A 20,176-nucleotide genomic window follows, 5' to 3' on the forward strand; every position below is an offset into this window, starting at 1 on the left:
TCCACACTGCTTTCCAGCTGGTTGGTGATTTTGCTGGCCCTCAGGGCATATGCCCCTTCCACCCCTTGCTTCAACATGGAAAGACCAGCTCCTTCCCTAGAGTCCCTTTTGGGTCTTAAGATCTTCAGAAGGTAGTTATATTGCTCTCAGAAGGTGGAGGTGGTGGTTCAGAAGAAGGCATTCACTGTAAAGGTAAAGGTAAAGGTACCCCTGCCCGTACGGGCCAGTCTTACCAGACTCTGGGGTTGGTGCGCCCATCTCACTCAAGAGGCCGGGGGCCAGCGCTGTCCGGAGACACTTCCGGGTCACGTGGCCAGCGTGACATCGCTGCTCTGGCGAGCCAGAGCCGCACACGGAAACGCCGTTTACCTTCCCGCTGGTAAGCGGTCCCTATTTATCTACTTGCACCCGGAGGTGCTTTCGAACTGCTAGGTTGGCAGGCGCTGGGACCGAACAACGGGAGCGCACCCCGCCGCAGGGATTCGAACCACCGACCTTTCGATCGGCAAGCCCTAGGCGCTGAGGCTTTTACCCACAGCGCCACCTGCGTCCCTTGGCATTCACTGTAGCATCCCCTAAACCACAGAAATCCCTCCCCACAGAGCTGGATTTGGCATGTTCATTATGTATGTCTCTCTTTATCCTGGAATTTGTCACCTAAGATATATATTTTAGGACCCACACTAGTCTATCTCCCCCCTCCTGCAATATAGTTTTACCTGTTTTTAATGTATTTTAAAATGTTTATAATCTGCCCTGGGACCTCTTGGTGAAGGATGGGTAAGAAATATAAATATTAATATAGTCAAATATTATGCAAACCCATGCCCCTCTTTCTTTTTCTTGTTGGTAGATTTCCACTTTTGGGGTGATGCATAAGTAGCTATCATAACTAAGGCCCCCTAATCCCACTCCCAGGATGCATAACAGAAGCATATATGCTCAAACTGGAAATGTTGTTCTCTTACAACATGCTATTACTAGCTATGTGACTGATAATTAACAGCAACTTTAGCATTGTTAATGGGAACTTTCTAAGAAAGTAAAAATGTTTATGTTACAGATATTTAAGAGCTGTTTCAGTCTCTGCTAAGGCTTATTCTCCCATGATTACTGCTAAGATGTACTCCAATGCTGGCTTTGAGTATGTGTGTACTTTAAAAAAAAATAAAAATAAAAATTATGGAACATTCATCACATTCTATTTATTTTCACATGGAAATGGAGGGTGGAAATGGTCCTAATAGTTTTGCAGAAATAATCTTTTCAGTCTATTTCCCCCATTAGCTATTCATCTGCTATTGAGTCAATTCACAAGAATTTGAAGGAGCAGGAGAGCTTAAATGCTTCTGTGGTGAAATATTGTTACTTAAGAGGCAGAGCGATATACACAGAGCCACACAGAAAGATGATCAATACCATTATCTGTAAGTTTCTAAGTGTGTTTCACTACTTACTATTGGCGGTGTTCCTAGAAAGGGCAGGGGGATTCAGCAAGCAACATATTAGTGATTTTCTATCAGTCTCCCTCCTGGGAAATATATATTTTTTAAATGCTGAGAACAGAGGTGAGAGGCAACAGATTAAAAACACAATTCTGGAGATTGCTATTGGGGATGATCTGCAAGAAGGTGGGCAAGGATGTTACAAGTTATAAGCTTTCCCTTGTGGATATGAAACATGACTCTGTTCTTGCTTGGCAGAACCAATGAGCTTTGTATATAGATCGTTGCAAATATGCCATATACAGTCATGATCTTCTGATGAAAGAGTACATAGGAGCCTGCCTTTTATCAAGTCAGATGTTAATCCACCTTAAAAACAGGGTGAACTACCCCTGGAATGCTGCCACACTGTTTCGTTCCATGATAATGTGATGACCTGTCACACAGCAAGTAAACGTGGCACCCTCCTGACATTGGGCTATTGCTGCTCTCAGCCTCAGCCAGCACAGCCAATAGTCAGGGATGATGGGCATTATAAGTGCAACATCTGGAGGACTACCACAGCTGGTACCAGTACTTGGTACAGTTCAAGGGCAGGAAGACTGTGGCTCCAGGTTTCACTGGAATGAGTTGGTTAGGTTGCTTATAATAAAACAACATCTGGATGGGCATAGGCTCCATAACAGTGAAATTTTTCCTTGTAAGCACATATATGCTGGTGTGTCAAACCCTTTCCACCATTATGTATAGCAAAGCTGGGCTTGGCTCACACCCACTTTCATTATGGCTCACACCCACTTTCATTAGGCTGCATTAATGTTGTTTCTCCTACTGCCCTGAACACAGCTGCAACTTTAATGTAAGAGAGAGATTTTTAAACTTGGAGGTCACATTATTAGTTTGCTTCTCTTGCTTGTCAGGATCGATTAGTACTGAGGTACATTATGGCTTTAAAGAACCAAGAAACAAGTCACAGATATGTGACCATTAAGCAGAGGACAGGAAAGCAATCGATAGAAATATTGCAATCGAAAGGATGACATTCACCCTAGGTGACCAGATGAGGTAATAATAACAAAACACAGAAATATGCTCTGCTGAATTCCAAGATTTATTGACTTGACTCGTAAAAACTGTAACAGATTAGAGAAGGGGAAAATTGACTTTCCCCTTTTGTTTTCTTTAAAAAAAGAAAGATTTCTTCAGACTCTTGATTTATAATAATGCCAGCATAGGTTTTCCAGCACACCCCAGCAATGCAGTGCCATTGGAGCTATAGAAATTGGTAATAATAATCACTGATTATGAATCTATGATTCTGCTTAAGAGTCTTGGTAACGGTAGAAGTATTTGCCTAACCAGTTCAGTAAGGCCTGCATCAGAGCTAGCCAGGGTGGTATCCTCCATATGCTCTTAGACTGCAACTCCCATTAGCTCCAGCCACATTGAATGATGCGAGCTGTAGTCCAACAATATCTGGAGAGCATCACATTGGCTGCTCCTGGTCTGTACTGCTGAAAAAAGGTTTCATATCAATGGCCCACATGGTCTTTTAACTGGAGACACTAGGAATTGACCCGGGTACATTGAACATGTAAATCTCATCCTGTACAACTGAACTACAAGTCATCCCCAGAATAGGTAAGAATTTATTGTATAGTGCTACTGGCAATTTTGGACCATAATTTCAACCCATTAAATTAAGTGCAGCCCAGTGTGTGTGTGTGTGTGTGTGTGTGTGTGTTGCTTACTGCAATCATTGTAGTTTTAAGTGCCAACTTAACATCTATGACACACAACACACAGGGGGAAAGGAATGGGAGATAGGCTTAGGTCCAAGCTATCTGAAGGACCATATTCTCCCACATGAACCTGCCTGGGCTCTGAGAACTTCAGGGAAGGCCCTTCCCTCAGTCCCATCACCCTCACTGGTACATTTGGTGAGGATGCAGAAAAGGGCCTTCTCAGTGGCTGCTTCCAGACTTTGGAACTCCTTTTCTAGAGAAGGTAGATGGTTCCTTCCTTGTTTCTTTTTGCCAGCAAGTGAGCACCATTTTATTCTGACAGACCTTTGATGAACTGACTGTTTTTAAGGAAACGGCTTTTAATGCTGCTGTTCTGGCCCCACCCACCACTAGCATGTACCCAACCTCCCAGAGTGTTTTGCCAGTTAACACCGCAGGTTCCTTAAAGCATCTTTGGTAGTCAATATATGAGGGAAAAGATATTTTTATTTGAACAGAATAAGAAAATCTCCTCAAACAGCAACAGAAAAACCCTTCAAACAGTAAACCACCTTACACAGCATTAAAAGGATGTCACATAGAGGAGGGAGAAAGGTTGTTTTCTGCTGCTCCAGAGAAGCGGACACGGAGCAATGGATCCAAACTACAAGAAAGAAGATTCCACCTAAACATTAGGAAGAACTTCCTGACAGTAAGAGCTGTTCAACAGTGGAATTTGCTGCCAAGGAGTGTGTTGGAGTCTCCTTCTTTGGAGGTCTTTAAGCAGAGGCTTGACAACCATATGTCAGGAGTGCTCTGATGGTGTTTCCTGCTTGGCAGGCGGTTGGACTCGATGGCCCTTGTGGTCTCTTCCAACTCTATGATTCTATGAAAACCCTCTTACACTGAGAAATAACCCCAAAGGAACAAGTCCAAAGACACAATTCGCTCACCAGACCTTCACTCACATACAGCACCAGATCCAGTCATAGGGAGCCTCAGCAGCATTTGGTCTATCATCTTCACCCTACTTGACTATGTTGCCCTGCACCATTTGTACCTGCCTCAACCAGACAGGGCTGGATGTCTCTGTAGCCACCACCTGTGATGATTAGGGCTCCTAATCTGGGTAATCAAGCCCCAGCTGGGCCACGCCCAAGGGCAGGAGTGCTCTTGCGAGGACTCGCAGGAAGGGTTGGCTGCTTAAGGCCAAACCTACAACTCCTAGATTTTTCTTGCACATTTTCTACTACACAGAGGTCACCTGGAAGGGAATGTGGTCCTAAAGTTTAAGAAGACCCCACACCCCTGCTGTAGCGGATTGCACTGTCAATTGTCATACTTGCTGGGGTAATGAAATAAGAGACCTCTGTATTCCTTTCTGTAATTTGCGCGATTCCCATTTAGTATGCCCAATATTATGATTGTTTTTAATGGAGTAGTTTTCTACAGCCGATGGGGACGAGAATGACATTTCACAATTCATGAATATTCTAGTTAGGATTACAGATGACCATCTCAGACCATAAACTGTATTTGATGCCTCAAAGCAACAACTTTGAGGATATCTCATTATAAAATGGGTGGAAATGATAAAGTGAGTGAAATCGCCTGTATACTTTTTCATACAAGGCACTGGTTGCTGAAGGCAGCAAAATATCAATTTGACCTCCAGGTACAACAGCCTCCTTGTTTTGTGATTTTAAATCTGTGCTGAGGTTCTTTCACCAAGAGTACTTGCCCCAAAATTGGATCTTGGCATTCAGGAATTTTCCTTTCTATGTCTTATTTATTTATTTTTTAACCCTTGAACCAACATTTTCCACCCCTGATTTAAAGGTGGAGACAGATAGACAAAGCTAATAGGTGCTGAGATCAGTGTCTGATTCCACTCCTCCAGCTGGAAAATGGGCTTGGATCATTTCAGAAAAGTAACCAGCAGACTGGACAAAAGTGTCTGTGGGCAGCAACTTTATTTCTCTGCGGCTCTTCTTGAGTGGCTAGGATTATTTTGAGATTCCCTCGTCAACTTCCAAAGCAAAGTCTTGATCATCTCTTAGCTGTTAATACAGCTGCTGACACTATTGTTTCTTGACATCTCCCTGTTCTAATGGCATTTTGCCATCTGTTAACGGAGATGACATTGCAAGAGGAGATGGGGAAAATGTACTTTCTACAAAGCTTCTGCCTATTGTGCAGTGCCATTCGTATTCCAGACGATGTCTGCAAGTTGTCTTGTCAATGTTTCAATGTTTTGCTTTTCTTTTTTTGAGAAAAAGTTCTGTTGTTCAGACTGCAGGAATGCAGGCTGTCCATGTGTCTGCCTCATTTAAATACCTGTCATCTGTTTAATTAACAGCAGTATCCCTTCTATTATCCAATATTATGATGCTGTTCTTTCAAATCATGAGCGAATTGGCAAATTTTCACTGCATCTTACGTCACTCATCAGTGACTGTGGACAAACAAGCTTACCGTCTACCAAAACTTGGTGCTGAGCTGAGAAACATAAGGGAAGAGGGAAAATTTGGTTCAGTTCACATTTTAATAAGAACCTACCTAATGAATGTGAACATACTATTTATTATTCCTACACTGCTTTATATTTTGATGGGGGGAAATCTCAGTGGTTTATAGCCTACCTTAAAACATCAAACAAAACAATCCAAAATAAGCCATTCTAGGAAAAAATCAAATATAAAGCATGAAGTGTGCATTAAAAGCAACACAGTGAACAGGAAACTAAAATATTATCTTAAAGATTCAAAATAAGACATTACCGAAGGTTCCCAAATATAGAATACACATTTGAAACAGCATAATTTGGCAGAGAATAAAATATTGTCTGGAACATAGAACATCTGCTGCTGTTGCTGCCAATGGTGGTTTATGGTGGGCGGTGATTGCAGGAGCTTGGTCTCAATGGCCTGGGTATGCACTAAGTAACTTGCTGCTGGCACAGCTAGCAGAGAGGCTCTGAGACTCTGAATCAACTCCAAGTGCAGTGTTAAATAGCATCACACTTGGCACATTGCCAAGGAGCTGCCTTAGGCAGCTCTTCACCTATGTACCTGGTGGAAAAGCAGATGATTGCAGTGATGGCAATCACCTGGAGCACATTAGCACTACGCTTTCCTTCCAGCAAACACACACCCAAGTCTACCCAGTCTAGTTCCCAAAACTATATGTAAACTGAAATGAAGCTGTTCTTCAAAAGCTGTGCTGCTTGGAATTCTTCCATGCCGTTCTCCAACCAAATTATGTGCATTATATTGGGAGACATTGTGTATAGAATTGCATACAAAATATATAGCATTAAAAATGCATTATAGTAAGTAAAAACTGCTTGCAAAAATGTGTATTAAGATAAATGCACACTAAAATGTTTGTGAACTTTCATGAGCTTATTATTATTCTTATGGTGTTGCTGGTATTATGGCATCTGTCTGTCTCAGGAGACAATGGAGGAGTGCGCTTTGGGGTGAAGTCAAACTGTTGGAAGGTTGCAGCGCCTGATGTGGCTGTAGGGACCAATAGGGGAGAGACATGTTTGGTTTCAGCTGGGGCAGATGAAGGCATCCAGTTGTGCTGCTGCAGATGTTCCATTGTGTTTCTTCTCTCTGTGCTCCTCCCAGCAGTCATTCCCTCTCTGGTCACTGCTGTACACAATCTGACTATCTGTCTCTAGGCACCACAGTCGTTTGCAAGAGGTATTGCCACACAGCTGGGTTGATGTTGCCAGCCTTCATGTCATGTTTGCAGACATCTTTATAATGCAGAGATGGTTTGCCAATGGGCCTGGTGCTTGAAGTCAGCTCCCCATATAGTATGTCCTTGTGAATACTGCCATCTTCCATTCTGTGAACATGACCTAGCCAGCGTAAATGTCATGGAGACAGCAGTGCAAACATGCTGGGAATGTGGGCTTGGGAGAGTACATCTTTGAAACTCTGTCCTGCCATGTGACACCCAAAATCTTCCTGATGCAGTGCATGTCAAAGGCATTAGGAGGTGTTGTTGTAGTGATGGTAAGATGGCCATTACTCACTTCCATAAAGCAGCATGCTCAACACACAAGCCTGGTAGATCTTCATCTTGGCGTTGGACTTTAGCATCACATTCTCCCATACCCTTTTGGAGAGCTGAGCCATTGCTGTACCTGCCTTGTCCACCATTGATGGAGAGGTTCCTGGTTATGGTGGAATCCAGGCAGAAAAAAAATCAAGAAAATCACTAAAATCATTAATTCATTTAAAATCTAGCCTTGTCCTCCTAAAGTTTTAAGGTGAACTGGAAGCTATGGGTTGACATGCTTTTCTTTTTCTTTCTTTCCTTTTTTTTTTTTGGAAGACGGTGCCTTCTGTACTGCCACATGAGCCTATTTAAATGATACCGTCAATGTAAGGCAAAACAAATCACCATGTTGCATACACAATTCCCTCTCCAGAGCGAGTGTAGGGAAGAAAGTGAATTGTACGTGGCAGATACTTGTCACATCACACCATGGTCCAGTAATCCTAAGAAACTCCAGTGTTTTGAGAAAAGCCCTATCGTTTTGTTCCATATTCCCCCAATAACAACTCTCACTCGAGCCATGGAAATTCACAAGAGCCTTCCTAAAAGACAGATTTATTCAGACAGGCGAGCACAGGAGGGGTCCATAGCTCAGTGATAAGAGCACACACTTTGCATGCAGATGGCCCCAGGTTCATTTCCTGGCATCTCTAGGTAGCGCTGGGAAAGATTGCCGTCTGAAATCCTGGATGGCTATTGTCAGTTAGTGTAGACAATTACTGACCTAGGTGGACCAATAATGTGACCCAACATAAGTCACCTTCATTTCTTCATGTCTGCATTTTTATGATGCAGTGATCTTCCAAAAGTTGATAGACTACAACTCCTATCATCACTGATCAGGCTGGCTGGGGCTCAAAGAAACTGGAAATCAAGCAATATCTGAAGGGTTGGCCACCAGAATGTATGTCACCATCTGCTTGCTTTTGGAGACCCACTCTGATCATGATAATAGTGATTTAGGGACCTAGCCAAGTGATTTTTAAATCAAAACATATTTCATTATGATTTCAGTAGCACTCCAGAGTCACTTGTGGATGTCCAAGAGTTCTAGCATTATGAGAGAGGAAGGAAGATCTTTCCTTTATCCCCCCCCCCCCATTTTCATGCCATGCATATACACTTCAATCACATTGCCTCTTATGTGTCTTTTCTCTAAACTAAATAATGTAATCTTCCTCACTGGGAAATGACTATATGCAGAAAAAGAGACACCAGAATTCATCATGAAAGCCTTCCTTGTTCTCTTAAATTGCAATGGCCCCCACCTGAGAGGGGCCAGAACTGAGTTTGAGTGAGTTCTGGCTGAAAAAAGCCTTGACTCCATCTCCCTGATCATTTTGATTTCCTTTTTTCTGAACTTTTTTCAACTCTACAATATTCCTTTTGAGGTGAGACAACCAGAACTGTACACAGGCTTCCAAATACAGCCACACAAATGGAGGTACAGTGGTACCTCGGGTTAACTACTTAATTTGTTCCAGAGGTCTGTTCTTAACCTGAAACTGTTCTTAACCTGAAGCACCACTTTAGCTAATGGGGCCTCCTGCTGCCGCCGCACCACCGGAACCCAATTTCTGTTCTTATCCTGAAGCAAAGTTCTTGATCTGAAGCACTATTTCTGGGTTAGCGGAGTGTGTAACCTGAAGCGTATGTAACCTGAAGTGTATGTAACCTGAAGCGTATGTTACCTGAGGTACTACTGTACTACTTTTAATTCCTTTCCTAATGTGTGTGTACATCACCAGTGTGCAAGAGTCCATGTGTAATCTGTTTTAAAAATTGCAATCACACATATAGTCTCATCCAGATTGTGTTTTTATTAATGTTTATTTCCACACATCAGAATTATTGATGGGGAACAAACTGGATGCAAAAGAGTTAAAGGAGCTAGAAGATGTAGCATACCACAACTGTCCAAAATGCTGGAATTAGCTGGGGAAATTTTCTCAATTCAACCAGAATCAAAGAGTGGAAGGCAGGGAGGGGGCAGAAAATGTATAAAGTCCTCTGATCACTAAATTCAGGTGTTTGTGCAATACCACAGAAGGAGTATGCAAAAGTCTCACCTGACAAGCTACCTGTGGTTCTTCTCACACTCTTTTCCCTACACAGAAATGTTGAGAAGCAGTTAGGAATGGGAAGAGTGTTTGCCTTCTGACTCCATTGGCTTCTTCCCTGAGATTAACAACAAGGATGTTCTAATTTGCAGAAATGATGCTGTCAGTGTGTGTTGTTGCTAAGTGGTGCCATGCTGCTCATTAGGTATGGGTCACTGAAAAGATAGCAAACTGTGGCAAATCTTAGGTAGATCCTCTTGAGAGACTTCTAAATAAAAGAATTTCCTTTTGGGGTAGGGGGCTGAGGTGCTTTCCCCAGAAAATGCTCAGTTCATGAAGTTGCTTAAAAATTTACACCAAGAAAAAAAATGGTAGCAATCTCTCTCTCTTTGTCTCTCTGTTAATCATCACAAAGGAGTGATACTATGGATGAGGTGAAATGGAACCCATTAGGAGCAACCATCTGAGTTCCAGCTTGGAAGTCGTGATTCTGGGAGTGGGGCATACAGTTGTGGCTGGCAGGGGCTTCTTATGTTTCCCTTCTTTTAGTTTTGTCCTTTTAAACATTTGTTTTCAAAGATGCTGGCTTTGCTAGTGTCCCAGGCAGCCTGGCAATGACAGTGGAGAGCTGACACTCTCTGTTCTTCCTTGCTGGAGTACAGCTGGGAGGGAATCCAGCTAGTGTCTGTTACAGAATGTTTCTGGGAAAGTAGGGGGAGCCTTGTGTTCTGCTGTCGCTGTCAAAGCCACTGGCAAATTTAACAGCTTTAGAAAACATTTATGCAGCATGCACACAATGGATCTGAAGCACTTTTCATTCCTACTCCCAAAACTCTAGGGAACTGAAGTTTATTAAGGGTGTTGGAAACTGTAGTCCTGTGAGGGCAAACTGAAGTTCCCATGATTATTTGGACACCCTACTTGTCACTTTCCCCCCAGGATGATGAGGAATCATTGGTGAACACCCTGGGGTTTGGTCATTCCAGTTGTCAATCTAGTCCAGTACGTTGCTTTCATTGTGTGTGCACATACAAAACACCCTAGACCTGTGCAAACTGTATGCGCATAGGTGCTCTCTGTGTGAACTACTATTGTACAAAATGCAAGGTACTAGACTGCATGCTCACCTGCTATGCATATGTAGATTCTGTATACATGGGAATAATCAGTGCTGATTCTGCTAAATGATCACCCAATATTGTAGCCCCCAGCTTCAGTAATCTGGCCATGTCTGCCTTGCAGCCTTATTTCCTTCAGAACTAATTATCCAGTACAGAGCAAGAGAGAGGCAGACTGGAGCAAGAATATGTGATCCCATCTCAGATGCCTGCAAACTCAACAATGTCAATTTATGAACTTCCCCACAGTCCAGGCAGCAAGGATATTATAACTCAGAATTATGCAGAAGATATTCCCTATCTAATATAATTGATTACATACCATAATGCGAACAGAGCCTAATTCGTACTAATGAATCTGGCGCATAATACAGCAAGGCATTTAGCAGTATAGAAGACCGCAAAATGCTGATCCAGATGTCACTTTCGCAGGAATGACAATTTCTCCAGATGCCTTTCCCTCCTCCCTCCCCTTTCTCTTGGTCCCCTTTGTATTTTATGAGGAGCCATTAAAGTTGGGAGTCTGATCAGAATTTTAGTAAGCGTTTTGTTCCATGCCACAATATGAGGTACAGCGTATCATACCTGCTCCTGTTAAAATCATTGTTTTACATGAGGGGATGCTTGTCTGCACTGACAAATTTTGATAAATGTAACATCAAATTAGAAAGAATGTAACTACATAAGGAGATGCTAATCTGGAATGAAGATCTCTTTCGACGCTGTCATAGAAGCCTGTTCAGCTGGTGCAAAATGCTGCTGCTAGACTGTTGGTGGGGGCAGACTACTGACTGCCAGCACATAACTCTGGGAGTAAAACTGACTGCCCATATGCTACTGGGCTAAGCTCAGGACTCAGTGTATGAATTAACAGTATGCTTAATAACTTGGGTCCAGGGTACTTTAAGAACTGTCTGATTCCTTAGGGAAATGGCCACAGCTCAGTGGCAGAGTATTTGCTTTTCATGCAGAAGATCTCAGGTTGAATCTGCAGCATCTCCTGGGAGGGCTGGGAGAGACTCCTTTATCTGAAACCCTGCAGAGCCATGCCAGTCAGTATAGACTTGGGAACAATCTGACTTGATATAAAGCAGTTTCCTATACAGTGGTACCTCGGGTTACATACGCTTCAAGTTACATATGCTTCAGGTTACAGACTCCGCTAATCCAGAAATAGTACCTCGTGTTAAGAACTTTGCTTCAGGATGAGAACAGAAATTGTGCTCTGGCGGTGCGGCAGCAGCAAGAGGCCCCATTAGTTAAAGTGGTGCTTCAGGTTAAGAACAGTTTCAGGTTAAGAACGGACCTCCGGAACGAATTAAGTACTTAACCCGAGGTACCACTGTATTCTTTTCAACCTTGCCTTATTACTGAGATCTTTAGGGGAGTCACTGTTAGTGGTGCCTCATGTCTTGCACAACTCATATCCACCAGAAGCCATACATCCATTATCATGGACCCAATTCTTTCCAAACTCTTTCCAAACTGAGATCATACAAGCTTCCTCTTATTTGGACTTCCAGCAGTCATTTTAAGTAAGCTTTTTATTAAAATATATTTTTATGGTTAGTTTTCATTAATTTTGCCTATCTTTTTCAACTTTTTGTGCACTGCCTAGTGATCACAGTGTTAAGCTGTGTGTGTATTGTTGAAATATATTACATATATCTCATAATTCCACTGATAGATCATGCAAATAGGTAGATTCTTTCCAAAACTCAGTGGAACAGCATATGCTTTTCATGCAAAATCTCCCAGGTACATGTTCCTCCATCAGACTCAGAGAGAGACTTAGAGGAAGAGGAGGTATACCACACTCACTGACCATTCAATGACCATTCAATGTGGCCTTGCCTGACTTCTCTGGCTCAAGGAGCAGTCCTCCAATGGATCTGGCTTTAAATGCCTACATAACTCTGGTCTGGGGGTCAAATTTTGTGTGTTCTCCTACACTGTTTATTTGACCAAGGGAAAAATGAAAAATGTGGGAATGGGACTGCACATCTGTTCCTCTGTGAGATTTAGGTTTCAACTCTGTACAAGTTTTCCAAGGGGTAAGCTCCATTGAGATCTCCATGCGACTTAATTTTGAGGAGACATGACTAGGATTCCACTGTGTCTGACTTATCTAAGAACTGGGCTTTTGTACAAACCCCTGTGCATTTGCAGAGTTTTCTGTTGGTTTCACATACGCAAGGCTCACCTAGCAAGGAAGGGGGAAGTTGCTTCCATTTCTTACAGACTGTGGCTGTAAACATGCCCAGGAGACTAGAGGAGCATGTTCCCACTAGATTTATACAGATTCTCACTTGCCCAAACCCTCTGAATTTGACTGTTTAGGTCTTATTTATTTATTTATTTATAAAAAATAATACATCAAAACTGTTCTTGTTTTCCAAGTCTAGGAGTGGAGGCTGGGGGACATTTTTTTCTGAGCCAGTGCATTAATGTTGCCCCTGCCTGCCACAGTTCTGAGTAACTTTTAGCAGACCTGTGCAGGTGGGGGGGGGGGAGGCAGCTGGGTACACTTGCCCTGGGCCTTGGAGGGCTAAGTCCCTTGGGGGGGGGGGCCTGCCAGGGACAGGCTGCATTAAAAAAAAATCTTTATAACTTTATTCTAACAAGACTCCTGTGACGGGCTTCAGACAAGCTTTGCATGGGTCTGACTTTTAGCACAATCTTTTAAACTTTGAGTGTCTCTGTGTTTGCATCTTTTGTTTCTGGAATAGAGAGAACTCAGTGCATCACAGTTGCTTACAGAGCGCCTTTTTAGTGAGACAAAGGTCATGATAATTTGATCTCCGCACTATTCCATTCTCTGCAGAGCCCATTTTCCCCTCCGTCCCCTTCACCAGTGGACTTTGATGGGCTGCAGTTTACATGGAGGTCAGCTAATAGCAAGCTTGAGCTCATATTAGACTCTGCTTTCAGGTTTCACATAACTAAAGTCTCCGAGGTTTCGCATTACCATCTAAGAAGCACAACTTCCTGGTTGCAGTATTTGCTGTCTCCTGCTGATGCCGAGGTTCCGATTCAGGCCTTTTTCTACTCTGGGATTGATGACTGCAATTCTCTTTTTCTTTTTCTTTTTTCTTGTTTACCCATGACTGTTCTAAATTGACTTCCAGTGGTGTGGAGATGCTTGCCCGTCAGCACATTGTTCCTCTGTTTGCTATGCTACGCTGGTTTCTGGTTAAATGTTGTATTGATTTTTAGCTTCTCTTACATACCAAGTGTTTAACCAGTTTAGCACCTGGATGCATGGACAACTCCTTGAAGCTGAAGGTCAGATCCACATCCTTTAGGATGATCTAAAAAAAGATTGTTCTGTTCTTGTAACATCTGATGGCCACAGCCATGAATTTGTTATCCAGCTCCTTGTGAATGAATGTTTATCATATATAATAAAATCATGTATACCTTGTCTGAGCTGAAATGAAAAACCAAGTAACAAATATGGTTGGTGTTCACTAGGTCTTTGATATGCTCCCCTCCCATTGTCCCATAGCCCTGAAACAGAAGGTCACAATTAGGCTGACCCACTTTGGATCAATCTGGGGACCACTCATCCCAGATCTTGTCCCAAATTAGTTTGTGGGCAGGGTTAATGTTTAATTAGGGCTTCTGCATCTCCTCCTACCTGCCAACTGAGAACAGGAGGTTTCTTCATTAAAAAAATAATAATCATGGCAGTGTACAGTAAAATCATTAGAACATAATAAAATGATAGAATGATAGAATGCAGATCAAATAACTAAGTCTGAATCAAATTAATTCTCTAAAAAATGCTAGCCGAAACAGAAAGTTCTTCCACAGGCAGTTAAACATCAGAATTATGAGTGTCTGCCTGATTTCAATAGTAACCGTATTCCAAAGTGTTCTCAAACAGTTACAACATTCTGCCCAGCTTTTTCTCTTCTGCAGATCTAAAAAACCACACTTTTGATAAATGTTGGTTCGGCATTAGCAGGAGTTGGTGCTTTGTTTTGTTTTTTTAAAGTACAGAATAATAGATTTATGAAGCCTTGCTTTTAGAAAAGGGAAACCTGCTTCACTTCTACGTCATGAATAAATAATATAGCAATAAAAATAGCATGCCAGTGATAATGAGGATATGTGATTGCTTTTAAATGTTTTTTACCAACTTTATTTTTAATTGTGCTGTTCTAGTACTTTGTTGTTTGCCACCTTGGACTCCTTTGGGAGGAAGAGTGGGATAGAAATTCCAATCATGAGAAGCAGGGAAATCAGAATAGTAATGCAGCCTTGCAACAAATAATGCACCAGAATTGATTGGGTTAGTATGGGCTTAGTCACAGGCCGCACTATTGCCCAGAAAATTATGTGGGACACTTTTCTGTTTGGTGTAATAGAGCTGACTGACAGGTGCTAAGGACTGTGAATCAAGTGAAGGAACTCTGACAGTAATTGAGCATTGCCAGGACACCTTTCTCCCATCAGAGGGTGACATTCTAAGAAAAAAAAAAAGTGCATTACATGAAACCACTAGAGAATCCTATAACTCCTATGCAAGTGCTAAAATGAGACAGTGAACTAAAGGAGACCCCGCTGTTGGAGGTCAGTGTAGATGAGATTGTCATGAACTAAGACGTGTTATTGTACCCTCCCTCCTTCCCTTGGAAGTCTGTAACTCAGTGGTAGATAACATGCTTTGCATGCCAGCATTTCCAGATTCAGCATGTGACACCTCTAGGTAGGGCTGGAAAGAGTCCCTGAGGAACTGCTGACAGTGCAAACTTTACTGAGCTAGATAGACCAATGGTCTGATCCTGTACAAGGCAACTTCTTATGTCCCTGTGCTTCTACTATATGTTCTGGTCTAGTCTGATCCTTTCCTTCTATTTTGCCTTCACTCTCCTTTGCTTTCCCTAGGCTTTCCCTTGTGGTCAAGGAAATCCTTCTGTTCGTCAGGTAAAAATGAAATAAGTAAATGAATAACAGGCATAAAACAGCAGATGAAAACTGGCAGCAGTTTTTTTAAAAATGCTGTTTGTTTTTGCTGTTGTTTTATTTCTTATGTTCTAGCCTTCCTGGGTCCTGGATGGCTAACAAGGTACAGCATTTAAAATAAATTAACAGTACAGACTATAGCAGACAAGACAACAAGTGATGCCACTCTAATTACGTGCCAAAAATATGTCAGTCAAGTAGGCCTTGAGTTGTCACCTATAGGCATATAACATGGGGAGTGGTCTAATCTCAACAGGGAAGGCATTCCATAGGCAAGACATCCATCTTGTGTGGTGACCCCTCTAGGCCCCATTCACTGAAGGCACCACAAAGTTGGCTTCCCCTGCAGATCTCAAAACATGGGTTGGCTGGTACAGGTAGCAATGTGCACCTATGTCATTTTCAGCTTCTCATTTTTTTCACTCTTAAAAGAAGTTTCCCACATCAGCTTGCATTTTGTTTAATGAGTCCTCATGAAAATTCATCAGCATTTTAGTGCAAAATTCTCTTAATAGACACATTTTTTTCTATGCAGTTTTTTTGCAAACCAATTTTCTTGAATGTAATGCATTTTCCCCCCTCTCTCATTTTCACTAATAGATACATCTTTATGCACACTTTATACCAGTATATGCATTTTTATAACAATTACTTTGCTGGAAAGCTGCATTGCAAAATTCAGAGAAGTGCAAATTTTGAAGGATGGCTGTGTTTTGGGAGCTGCTTTATCATATGATTTGTTCATCTCACTTAGCATTGAGCTTGCAGTAGCACTCCAGGTTTTCAGACTGAGGACATTCCCAATCATACCTGAAGATTCTGGTGATTGAATCTGGGATACTGCATACAAAACAGATACTCTGCTACTGAGTGCCATCCCTTCATTGGATTTTTTTAAAAATCAGAAGCTGAATGGTCACTTATCAAGGATGTTGTAGCAGTAAATTTGCTTTTGTTCTAAGTGTGTCTTTGAGTTCTGCTGGTAAATCAAACTTAATGTTTTCAGCTCTATACTGAGTCTGTAGTTAACATTCTGCACCCCCCCACACACCTTGCCCCAGTGTGATGAATTCAGAAGATATTCAGGGCTGGATCACACATGTGTGGTCAACTCTCAAAGACTGCTACATAATCTGATATGTTTGTAAATCAGAATTGCATATGAAATAAAACAGAGTTTTCACATCATGTTGGATCCAATGCTTTTAACTGCTATCAGTTCACACATTCAGCTGCAAGCTATCCAATGCTGAGAAGCCAAGTAACTGCTGTGCATGATTGAACATTCCGTTATTTAACATGCAGGACTGTTCCCAACAGCCATTCTGTTGTATCTTAGCAGGCATCTGCTGAATAATGGGAACCAGCTTAGATGGGCAGCAGCAAGCCTGTTGTATGTTTGATCATCACAGAACTGTTCTAACATAGTTGGGCATTAACTTTCTCAACCACAGTTATCCTACCACCACCCTCCATGTTGTCATCTGTACCTGGTATCCAATGTTCTTCTGGCCACTGAATCTTCTAAATATCTCATCTACAGCAAGGTTTCCCAAACACGGGTCTCCAGCTGTTTTTGGACTACAGTTCCCATCATCCCTGACCACTGGTCTTGCCAGGTTGGAATGATGGGAGTTGCAGTCCAAAAAGAGCTGGAGACCCAAGTTTGGTAAAGACTGAACATTATTGTAAAAAACGTAACTTATGGAACCATGTGGCAGTAGGATACATTTTTGCAATTTCACATCACTGTTGTGAATAAAGTTTGGAGGGTTGTGGGAGGCCACAATCTCCCAAACTTTCACACTTTCTGTTTGTGTTTAAGCTGCATGGTTCAATTCCTGAAATGTAGTCCAGGGGGAAGCTGATATTACACATATTCTTCTGAAACAGCCTTCTCCCAACCTGGTGCAATCCCTGGCAATGGCTCACATTGTAGGGTGCTGATGGGAATTTCAGTCCACATTGTTTGGAGGGCACTAGGACAGAGAAAGGCTGCTATAATAGCTAGGCCTATTGATTTGGGTGAGGGCAAGCAAACGTTGCATGAAAGGTCCCACAAGCTTTAAAAATAAATCTTGAAAGGTAGGGAAATAAATCTGGAAGTGAGATTCCCCCCACCTAAATGCACCCAATTGCAGCAACATTTAACAGTGCCGACAGTCTAAGACATTTCCAGGTACTTGCTTTCCACATTGTGTCAGAATGAGGGCTCTTTCTTTGACAGCCTGTTTTCAAAAGTGTGTGACAGCTTTAACTGTAAGCAACACTGAAGGACAAGAACCTGATTCCATCATTTCATGGCTGTCAGTTTCACCGACAGGAAGGTATATCTTAGGACAACACACTTCCTAGCAGCCACTTTCGTGAATAAGAACATGCTCCCATCATTAGTCATTTAACCCATAGAATATGACAAACTAAATTTAATATGGTAGGCGCCCAGATTTGCAACATCACCAAATATTCAAAATTGCCATTCCTAACATGTTAATTTTGAAGGCGTGGGTCAAGGAGGCAACTGGTCTTCTTCACTTTTACCATATAGATTTAGATAGTATTAAATTAGAAAATGTATTAGATTTAATACCTTTTACAACCTGTGTTGCAATGTTTCCTCTCCACAAGACTAGAACTGAAATTCCTTTGAACTGGAACAGAAACTTCAACCAGCTTTAAAAAGCTAATAGAAGGTAATATTGTTCCACCATTGTAGGGAATCCCAATTGTTGCTGGCTCCTGATATTTGTAACCTTTGAAATAATTCAAAATTGTTTCAGCAGGTGGCCTATATAGCCCTTCCTGCTTAGGTCTTCCTCTTTAGCTTTTGACCACAGCTACCTCTTTCCATGCCATCATATTTTTTCTTCACCTCCAGATTAGATTAAAACAATGCACTTAATGTGGGGCTTCTCTTGAAGACAGCCTGGAAGCGTCAACTGATCCAGAATGCAGTTGCGAGGGTTCTGATCATGCCCATTCAGATAACATGACACTAATCTTCCAGTGGCTTCACTGGTTACCTGTTTGCTTCCAATCTCAAATTAAGGCGCTGGGATCCTAATGAGCTACAATATAAACTTACCCAGGAACTTTGTTGCAAAACTGAGTAGATTCTTCAAGTCTTGCTTCTGTTTTAAGTAAGGGACTAGGTAACAAAGAATGAGCCTTTGTCACTGTGGCAATCCAGGATTAGGGATGGCCTCCCAATACAGGAGCACTTGGCCCCATCGCTGCACACTTTCAAGCAGGCTTTATTTCATGTGCTTCTGTTTTGTTCTATCCATTGGCTCTCTGGCTGCCATGTTCATGCCATATCTTACACTGTGTTGCATTATATTGCTGTTGTTGTTTTACACCACCATGTGTACTGCTGTAAAAATGGTGAATGATGACTGAACTTCACTGTAGCTACTGTGACCATAAACCCACCAAACTGTATCTTCACTGCATGATGGGTTTTCTTGCTTTCTCCAAGGATAACTATGTGTTAAACAAGGAGGTGGTGAAATATGTTTCATAATGGTGAAAGACTGGCCCAGGAATAGCCCACCATTTCAGTACAGTTATTAGGATAACAAACTAAGTTTTGTTTGGTGGAGGTTTTTTTTTAATAAACAAATTAAATTAATGAACAATGCTTACAAATGAAAGTGGGGGATAAGTCCAAATCTTAATAAAAGGTCTACAGAATTACAATTACAAAAGGTCTGCAAAATTAAGTACAAACATGCATTCAATTTCATAAAGAATTGGCCGCTTGAAGACTTCACCCTCCCATGAGATCTTTTGAGTGAAGATTTTTATCCCATTTTATCTGCTTAAACTAAATAACTGAAAATGTTTACGTTTAATTGTTGCTAGCTTCACAGTGTTTCATCGGAAGCAATTCATAAATGATTTTTTTAAGAGACAATATAGCTTGAATCCCATGATAGTCATATGCAAGAGTAGACCCATTGCACAATTAAAGGGCAGAACTCATTTAAGGTTATTAATTTCAACAGGTCTACACTGAGGAGAACTTAAATTGAAGACAACCTTATATCGCCAAACTATTTGCAGCTGTCACTTTCAGGATCTGCAAGAGCCAGGAGAAACTAAAGCTGGATGGTCATTGCAAAAGATGCAGTCTTAGATTGAGATCAGCTGCTGCTTAGATATAAATGGTGGGCAAGCTTCTTTCATACAGAAGCCTATACATGGAGGTGTATCACTTTGTCAATCTTTTCAAGTTGTAAAACTTGTTATTTCTTTTAATACCAGATCACTCCAGGAGGAAGAAAAAAAAGAGGAGAGGGTGAAAACCTTTTTTTTTAAAAAAAACCATCATTTGCTTTCAGTCTGATTATATGTGCTGAGCTTAATTTATAATTTAAGAGAGAGGTCATAGGTCATTCACTGGTAAAACCTGGTCCAAATGCACTTGCCTTAATACATATATTTGTAATGAATTAAAGTAATATATAATTGATTATTAAGTATTATTAAGTATGCCTCTGGGTATTTAAATAGCTTCAGAGGTAGCAGAAATTAGATTGCTCAATTAATTGGAATACTTAACAAATATTGATTAGCTTTTCATTAGTATTTAACATTAAAGGCATTTTATATGTTATTGTAATTTAAATGAACTGTTTAAACATATTTGAAGAGCTTTAAGAGTTGCTAAGAACAGAATTACATTATTGCTCTGCAGTTTTGAGTTAATTGCAAAGCATTCTTATAGACGTGATAAACTGCGCAATGCATCCCCTGAACAATCAATTCACATGGCATTACCT

This window comes from Podarcis gaigeae, assembly GCF_964106915.1.
Source record: "Podarcis gaigeae genome assembly, chromosome: 8".
Lineage (NCBI taxonomy): Eukaryota > Metazoa > Chordata > Lepidosauria > Squamata > Lacertidae > Podarcis > Podarcis gaigeae.